Here is a 9,160-nt window from a genome sequence, read left to right on the forward strand (position 1 = left end):
CCCTGAACATTATCCATCGAGTATACTTACAGTTTGTAAGCATTACACGACGGATAATGGGTGGAATTTTTACAGTTTATTTTAAAACGGCTATTTTAGACAATTTCTATTGGGTAATTTACTTCTCTTTATTATTTTTATCAGTTGATTTTGAGTAAAGTATAAAAGCTTATTCCATTCTAATCATTTTCTTTTATCATTCTCAAATTCAACTATGTTACTTCATTCTCTCTCAAGCAAAAATCCTCTTTCTCTTCAAGCTTTTCTTCTCTAACAATGGCACCCGTAGTTAAGATTATGTCACAGACTGGGTTCTTCTATGAGAAGAACAACTTCACTGCCTTGGTCAATAAGGGGATTCAGCAATTTGAAGACTATCATAAGATGATGGACTTCGTGAACAACAGCAAGTTAAGTTTTGCCATGCTGGAATCACCCACAATTTATTGTGAAGTTGTTGAGGAGATGTGGACAACATCAATCTATAACTCTACTGACAAAACCATCAAAGGTAATGATTTCTGTATCAATAGTGATGTCATAAAAGCATGTTTCAAAATTCCTGATGATAATGTAACTGCACCACACACTGACACTGATATTGTCAATATGCTCAATTCCATTCATTATGCACTTCCTACTGCAAAACTAAGTGAAATTAAAAGACTAGGTCTTAGAAAGGAATGAAGTTACTTGTGTGATGTAGTAACTAAAGTCTTTTCTGGAAAAATCAGTAATTTTGATTCTGTGAACATTTCCATGCTTAACATGCTATACATGCTAGTTACAGACAAATATTACAATTTCAGTGACCTTGTTGTGTATGAGTTAGGTTTTAAACTAGGCGACTTAGCCAAAAGAGGAAAGAATATTTACTATGCTAGACTTTTTATGCTTTTGGCTAACCATCTTTGTCAAGAGATTGAACTTGAGAACCCAAACAACAAATTAGCTTGTTGGGTTCAAGAGAGAAGAATCATTGCAGACTTGAACAGAGCCAACCATCACAAGGATGTGACAATGTTCTATTTTCCTGTAATGCTGACACCTCAGGTAAGTGAGGTAAGTTCATCCAGACCCTCAACTATTCCAATCTCTTCTATTTCTTTGACTTCAGGCATAGCTATGGCAACTGTGACAATGACCAAACAGTTGCCTACCAAAGCTGCCAAAACAACTGCAATTTCTAAATCCAAATCAAAGAAAACCCCCTATGGTATCTCTCAAAAGGTACCAGTTCAAAAATCTACCAAAACCAAAGAGGGGAGTGTGAAGGAGGGTAAGATAGGTGAGGGAAGGGGTGAACATCAAAGAAACCCCAAGAATAAGGTTGGAGAGTTGAGTGAATCCCAGCCTAGCCACACTGCAGTTTCCCAACAAACTGTAGTGCTTAAAAAGGACAAAAGCTCAATTCTAGATGCATCCTCCCAAAAGGATGTGGCTATTGAACAAAGCTCTCATCCAAGAGCACAGGTCAAGAGGGTTAGGGACACAAGCTCACACCAAACTTACACTAGAAAGAAGAAATACAAAACAACTGGGGATGCACAGGGCACACACTTAGTGCAAACTGGTGCTAAAGACACAGTCCCTGCACCTTCTCAAATTCAGATTGATGTGGCTCCAATAAATGTGGAGTCACAGCCAAAATCTCTCATAATAGAAGCCACAGAAACACAATACTCACCAACTAACTCACTGGAAGTGGACATGATAAACACTTCAATTCCTGATTCCCCTTCTTTAACTCTGTTGGGGAAGCCAAAATCTAGTGCAAGTGAGCATCATCTTTTAGATGATTTGTTGGCTCACTTGCCAATTCTTTCTGATTCTATTGTGACATTTGTGCCTCAAATAACTTCAATCAACACAGAGTCAACAATAGTTTCTCTTCCCACCTCATTCATTTCTACTCTCTCGATGGATATTGCTCATCCGTCGAGTAGTGATTGTATCCCGACGGATAAGCTTAACAGCAGTTATCCGTCGGATAGCTTTACCACTCACTCGACGGATATCACTTATCTGTCGAGTGTCTCTGCACAACTTCAAACTTCAATAATTTCAAGTGCAGAAGATTTGGTGGTAATACAATCACTCTTAGGACTGAGAGAGGAGAGTGCATTGAGTGAGAGGCTGGGTTGCTTCCAGGCAAAAGGAGAGGAAAAGAGTGAATCTCAGCAATCCATTCATTCAGGATTGGCAAAAGTGAGTGAGAGGAGTCCCACCTTAGTAGGTGAAGGTGAGGGTGTGAGGGTGGGGAGCCAGGGTGAGACCCTGATACAACAAAAGAGAGAATATGAGAGAAAGGCAGGTACTGGAGAAATAAGGATGGAACCAGCCATTGCTAGTGAATCAATGATTGTGGATGATGCTGAAAAGGAAAGACAATTTTAGCAAGATTACAAAGCTGTAATTGATAACATTTCCTTGGATGCTGACACTTTTACTCACCCTGTTTCAGCCTATCAACTGTTGGCTGCTCAGGGCAATGTGGAGGCAGAGCAGACTTTGAATTTAGTGCACACCACAGAATCTCTTCAAAGAGATAAAGCTGCTGTGAACAGAATGCCTTCTCAAGCTGGAGAGCCATCTGAAGAATTTGGAGTAAATTCTGATGATGATGACTCTGGTTCTTTGGATGGAAGCATGAACTTAGGGGGAGCTGAAGGCCCAAGTTCTGCTTTCAGTTTACCTAAATGGGCATGGGCAAAGAAATTTTCACCAGGGCAATTTGAGGTCTCTTTGGTAAAACAAGTAATAGTTATTCAGCAGGCCCTTCAGGAAGCTTCAGATGCTGGTACCAAGGCTGTTCTTCAAGCTCACCTAGACTCTTTACATTTAATGAAGATCCAACACTCAAGACAGAATCTCAGTGTGGATGAATTGAAAAAGGATATAGCTGACTTAAAGACATATAACTCTGAGAAGCTGGATTCAATAATGCCATATGGTACCATGCATGATCTATTACTAAGATTAAGAAGAGAATCAGATTCTGACAAGAAGATAGCCAAGCTGGAGAACAGAGTTCAGGTTATTGAGAATTCAGTGGCTCTACTTCTTCAAAATCAACAGACTCAGACAAATCTTCTTATGCAACTGGCTAAAGCACAAGGCCTAACTCCTCCACTTGATGATAACAAAAAGGGGGAGAGAGAATCAAGTGAGGGGGAGAAAGGTCCAACTGAGGGGGAGAAACTTCTAGTTCAAATCAGCAAAGTAATTGTACCTTTAATTACTATCTCCAAGCCACCAGTTGCAGATGGTATAGATCTTATAAATGCAGCAGCAACAAATTTGAAAGATGTTGATAAAGGAGAGTTGACTCTGATCAACTGGAAAAAGATTGATGAGGAAATACAGAAAAAGTTTCAATTAGTCAAGGAACCAGATCAGTCAGCCATCCATCACTCTCATGTCAAGCCAATCAATGTGAATGAGATGAGCATGAACTATCTGGAGAAAGGATAATCTTCCTGCATCAAGACTACAAAGGCTGAGATAATTCTTAAACCAAGGGCAAATTATCCAAAGTTATCTTTGAAGAACCCTATGGATTCTGTGTATGAGACACCCAAGCCTGATGAAAAGAAGCTTCTGTCAAGATCTATTCTCCTCTACAAAGATCCAGCTGATTCAGCCTCAAGAAAGAGAATTACAAAGATATTCAGAAATGGGAAGGAAATTTGTGTGGTAGCTGGACATCCACAATTTGCTCATGCAAAGGAAGAAGAAAAAGCCAGATTGAAGCAGGAAAAGAGGCAAGCTGCTCTAGATGCAAAGAAGTCTAAACAAAAGAAAGAACAGTTTGCTATCTTGGCCAAGCTACAGGCTGTGAATTCTTCTCAACAAATTCCCTCTCAACCATCTCAAGCTACTGAATCAGAGAAGAAGATTGAAGAACAGAAGAAATCCCCAAGAAAGAAAGAACTGGATAAAAGAACAAAAAGAAAGTTGGATGTTGTTGACAAGGAATTGGAAGATCAATTTCCAAAGAAATCCACTCAAGCTGAAACTCAAGCATCAAAGCCCTCTGTGGTGTTTGAAGACATAAGGGTGGTGGACCCCTACAGGAACATACATGGAGAGCCTATTGTGCCAAAGGATGAGCCAATAGAGTGGGATAAATTACCAATTCCTGACTTCAACTTGCCAATTCTTACTAAGCCAAGAAGGACAAAATCAAGGGCAGTCAAGAAAGTGAAGCTGTCACCTCTCAAATCCAAGTCAGTAGTCAAAGCTCAACCCAAGGTCAACAGGGGAGACTACTTGTACTTGTGTGACATCAAAGAATTCTCAGATCTAAACCTTTATCTGGAGGAGCTGGATGAGGTAAGGGCAATTGATGCATACAGAAACCTACCTGAAAGGTTGGTGTTCAAGTACAAAGGGGGAAGGGAGATTCAGTGGCCTCTTCACAGGATACTTCAAGAAAGCCAAGCTGTGTTGATCAAAGTCTATTCATCCTTTAAGAAAAACTTTGGGTTCAATGTAACTGCAAGAAGATTAGTATTGAAGAAGATTGAAGAGCTAAGGAGTGTCAGAGCCAAAGATGCACTACCCAAAACTCTTATCATCCCATACACAGGGAGAAGAGTGCATCTAAGGCCCTACTGGCTGATGGAATTCATGGATGATAAGGGTGTGAGAAGATTCTTCAGATTAGAAGACCAATTGAGTATCTCTAGCAATGAGACTCTCTTGGAAATGCAAGAAATGTTAGATCTCTCAGAATCTGATGAATTAGAATTCCACAGAAAGCTCCAGAATCAAATTGAAGAAAACAACAGAAAGCTTGGAAGAAGATCCAGACCTTCAAGAATCTAGAAAAATCTGCTCAGACTAGAGGAGCATCTTGAACTAACTGTGAGCCAAACCTTGTACATTTTTGTTTAAATTGAAGCACTTTCAGTTTTATCTACTTATCTTTAAAAATATATGTTTAGGATGTTTTGTTATCATCAAGTATCTCTTAATTTATGGCTACAATTCCAGTAGACATAAATTGGGGGAGATTGTTGTGAATATGTTGTGTACTTGATGATTACCTAAACAAAACATCTAAGTAGATTTTACTTAGTGAAATAATGTAGCACTCGACGGATAAGAATTATAGTCCCGACGGATAACTCATTATAGTCCCGATGGATGATTAACTTATTATCCATCGAGTGAGTAGCTTATGTAATAATAAGTTTGTAGCACAGTGTTGTATGCACCTTTGTATAGAATCTGGAGTAGCATATAAGTCATGTTGACTTTAACTAGATATGCAGAATAGGTTGATTAACTGTGCATAAGCAATGTCTTGTAATTCTGTATAAGTGAAATGAAGTCAAGTGCCAAAATAGCTACCAACGGATGATTAACAAAGCTTCAACGGATGACCAAAATAGCTACCAACGGATGCTTAACAAAGCCTCGACGGATGATCAAATGACTATCAACGGATGTTTAACATAGCAGTCGACGGATGATCAATTAAGTCATCGACGGATGATCTGAAAGTCGACAGATGATCATATCAAGATTCAAACATCAGTTGAACAGTGAAAGCTGACACACAGCCGTTGAGTTGGATACAAGTACACTGTGGAAGCCCATTAACTGGGTAATAGAGGACGAAAAGCAGAAAAGATCAAGACTGTTAGATTTTATATTTGTTCAGTTCTTTTGACTTTGTAATCTTGGTAATATATAAACCAAGAGAGTAGCAAATAGAAAAATAACTGAGATTGCTAAGAAACAACAACAGAGAAATCTTTGTAAGCACTATCTTTAGCATTTCCTGTGTTCTTAGCAGTTCTATTTGTGTAAGCAGCTGTGAGCATTTCTGCACACAGAGTCCGCTCGATATATTAAATATATCTCTGGTGGAATTGTTTAAATCCACCAGAAAGTTTTTAAAGACTCTTGTTTTTAATTACTTATGTTTTGATTCATTCAAGTTTACATTCCGCATTGTGCTAATCAAAACAAATATATCCATAATCGAGTTGAACATTTTTATTTCAAGAAAAAGGTTCAAAAATTCCATTCAACCCCCCTTCTGTAATTCTTGCTATATTGTTAAGGGACTAACAACTTTCTGTTATTTTGTCATTCACTTGAAGTAAGAATAATACATGTTCCAGTTCTTCAAAATACTTCAGTGGAATGGCATTTTCCCTTATATGATAAACCCTACCATCTGTCATGAAGTACAACAAGATGTGTTCTTTCAAGTAGATATGGTAAACCATTTGTACAGATTCTAGTTGATTCAATCTCTCAGGAGTTGCTCCAATACCTGGTTCACTTAAGGAAGTTGGATCATTGGTTGTGTTCTATATTCTTCTTTCATCAGCACTTCCCAATCCAGTTTTATCTCTTGCTTCCTTTCCAGTAACCATTCTTGCTTCAAAACCACTTGCAGCAGTCTTCAAAGGTTGAGTTTGTTTGGCTTTGGTGAATCCTGGTAGGAGTATCTTCGAAGGTTTAACATGAGCAATGTCAGAGGTTTCCTTTTATTTATGTTCTGATATCAAGTTAACTTGAGCTATGTCAGAGGTTACTTGCTTCTTTGATATATCAGAACTAACTATCTCTTGACTCTGAACAACTTGAGCCATTTCAGAGGTTGTCTTAGAAACTTTTCTTGAAGTCAGAGTGTAATAACCCCAATGATAAGTGGCATTTTATACCACTTAGAACGTCTTAAAATGGCTTAAATTGGTGTCTTGAAATCAAGTATTTTGTGTATTTGATGCGTTTTTCTAGTGTTTATGCATTTCAGGGTATTAGTTGCATTTCGGGGAAGGAATCATCAAGAATAAGCCTTGGCATGTGTTCACCATTGCGAGAGGAAAGGAACGGGCAGATTACGGCGAAGAAACAGAGCAAACTTGGATTTTTTCCAGTAGAGGCCTGCGCGCCCGCGCAGCTATGCTGAGCGGCCGCGCAGTAACCTGCGCGCCCGCGCAGCTATGCTGAGCGGCCGCGCAGGGTCGGGAATTTTGCTGAATTATTGTAGACTTCTACTTTTGTTTGGCTTCCAACTTCTATGTAATCTGAGTTTTATGGGACTATTATATAAGTAGATTTGAGACGTTTTCACAGGGGGGATTAAGAAGAAGAAGATTGTGTTTTACGCAAGAAGCGAAGGAGATAAGGAAGAAGACCGATTTAGCACACCGCAACGAAGAGGAAGCATATTTTCTTGTGATTCTTGTTTCGTTGTAACGTTGGATGCTAGTTTTCTTGCTTTGACTTATTTACTCTTGTGACGTACTCTGTTTAATATAATTAGTCTAGTTATTATTTTCTTGTGTTTGTTTATCATGATTTCATATGAACCCATGATGGCGATAAGTTCTATTATGGGCTAATCGTGATCATGGGGTTGCAACGGATTTATTATGGAATTCTTTAGTTAATTGTTTAATACTTTAGTGTGTGATGATTGCTTGATATCTAGTATTGGTTGTGCGTATTCGTCTTATGTGCGTCGCGAACATATAAGATAGGGTGTTAATCTCTTGTGAAGCGACGGTGGATCTTGAGATTTAGAACTTGCCATGCTAGCATAGGTTCATGTACGTTGTGCATGATTAGTGGGTAACTCTAACAGTTTTATTTGCCCTATGTAATCAAAAAGGAATAACTTGTGCTTAAATCGTTGTGTTGTCAATTTCTGTAGACATATAGGAACTCAACATAATTGATGACTATTCAACTTCTATCTTAATTGTGGATGTTTGGTGGAATGGTATTAGTACAATGAAAGTTGGCTTTTATCAGTTTCGTGTTATTCGATTAATATCATCACTGTCACATGCTAAAGGTAATAACAATGGCTATAGAAGGAAGTAATAATGAAGTTGTGATCTCATGAGTGTTTTATTATTGATAAATTGAAGTGTTAGTTAAGTGGTTAATTAAGTAGTTAATTATAGTTAATATTTAATCAACAATTTTAAGTGTTATTATCTTAACATTGAGAAGTAATCATACATTGGTGAGTGAGTTTAATTAGACAATAATTTAGTCTGAGTCTCTGAGGGAACGAACTAGAAAATATTCTATATTACTTGTGAACGCGTATACTTGCGTGAATATTAGCGCGTGTTTTCGCCCTAACAAGTTTTTGGCGCCGCTGCCGGGGACTCGGCGTATTTATTTAGTTTATGTACTTACCATCATTGGTCATTAGGACTCAGTGATTAGGACGTAGTAGTTACTTATTTTTTCTGGTTGTGTTTCAGGTACTTTAGCAAGCGTTTATGCAAACTCGTTCTAGTGCTCGCAAGAGGACTTTAGATACAGCTGAGGAGACAGACGAAGTTCTTGATATTCCGGAGAAGTTAGATTTTGAGGATTCGGATTCAGGAACTGAGCAGAAAGAACCAGTAAACATGGGAGATCGTATTGTTCAAGCTGATCCAGCTCTTATGGATTTTTCTCGGCCTAAAATTGATGACATTCAGTCAAGCATCCTTCATCCGGCTATTCAAGATAACACCTTTGAAATCAAGCCGGGCACTATTCAGATGGTGCATAATTCTGTTTCTTTTGGAGGAGCGGCAACTGAAGACCCCAACATGCACATAAGGAATTTTGTCGAGATCTGCAGCACTTTTAAGTATAATGGCGTGACTGATGAGGCTATCAAGTTGAGGCTTTTCCCATTCTCACTAAGGGACAAGGCTAAAGACTGGTTACATTCTGAACCAGCTGGGTCCATCACTACGTGGCAAGATCTTGCGCAAAAGTTTCTGGTGAAGTTTTATCCGATGGCAAAGACTGCTGCTATGAGGAGTGCTCTTACTCAGTTTGCGCAACAACCTACAGAATCTATGTGCGAGGCTTGGGAACGCTACAAGGAAATGTTGAGAAAATGTCCACATCATGGAATGCCGGATTGGATGGTGATCACTGGTTTCTATAATGGTTTGGGGGCCCAATCTCGGCCCATGCTCGATGCAGCAGCTGGAGGCGCCTTATGGGCTAAAAGCTATACTGAGGCGTATAATCTTATCGAGACGATGGCTGCAAATGAGCATCAAAACCCAATTTAGAGGATGATGTCAGGCAATGTAGCAGGTATTCTGGAAGTTGATGCAGCCACCGCTATTGCAGCCCAGCTCCAAGCGCTATCAATGAAGGTTGATTCTTTGGC

At 39.0% G+C, this 9,160-nt stretch overlaps 1 non-coding gene across 1 annotated transcript; it reads right to left on the bottom strand.

Moving 5' to 3' along the window:
- Window positions 1-8,789: 8,789 nt before the first annotated feature.
- Window positions 8,790-8,896, bottom strand: LOC141694268 (small nucleolar RNA R71). Its single transcript, XR_012563588.1, has one exon. It is a non-coding gene; the product is annotated as a small nucleolar RNA R71 (small nucleolar RNA).
- Window positions 8,897-9,160: the final 264 nt, after the last annotated feature.

Source organism: Apium graveolens, chromosome 10 (genome assembly GCF_009905375.1).
Source record: "Apium graveolens cultivar Ventura chromosome 10, ASM990537v1, whole genome shotgun sequence".
In the NCBI taxonomy this organism is placed as follows: Eukaryota; Viridiplantae; Streptophyta; class Magnoliopsida; order Apiales; family Apiaceae; genus Apium; species Apium graveolens.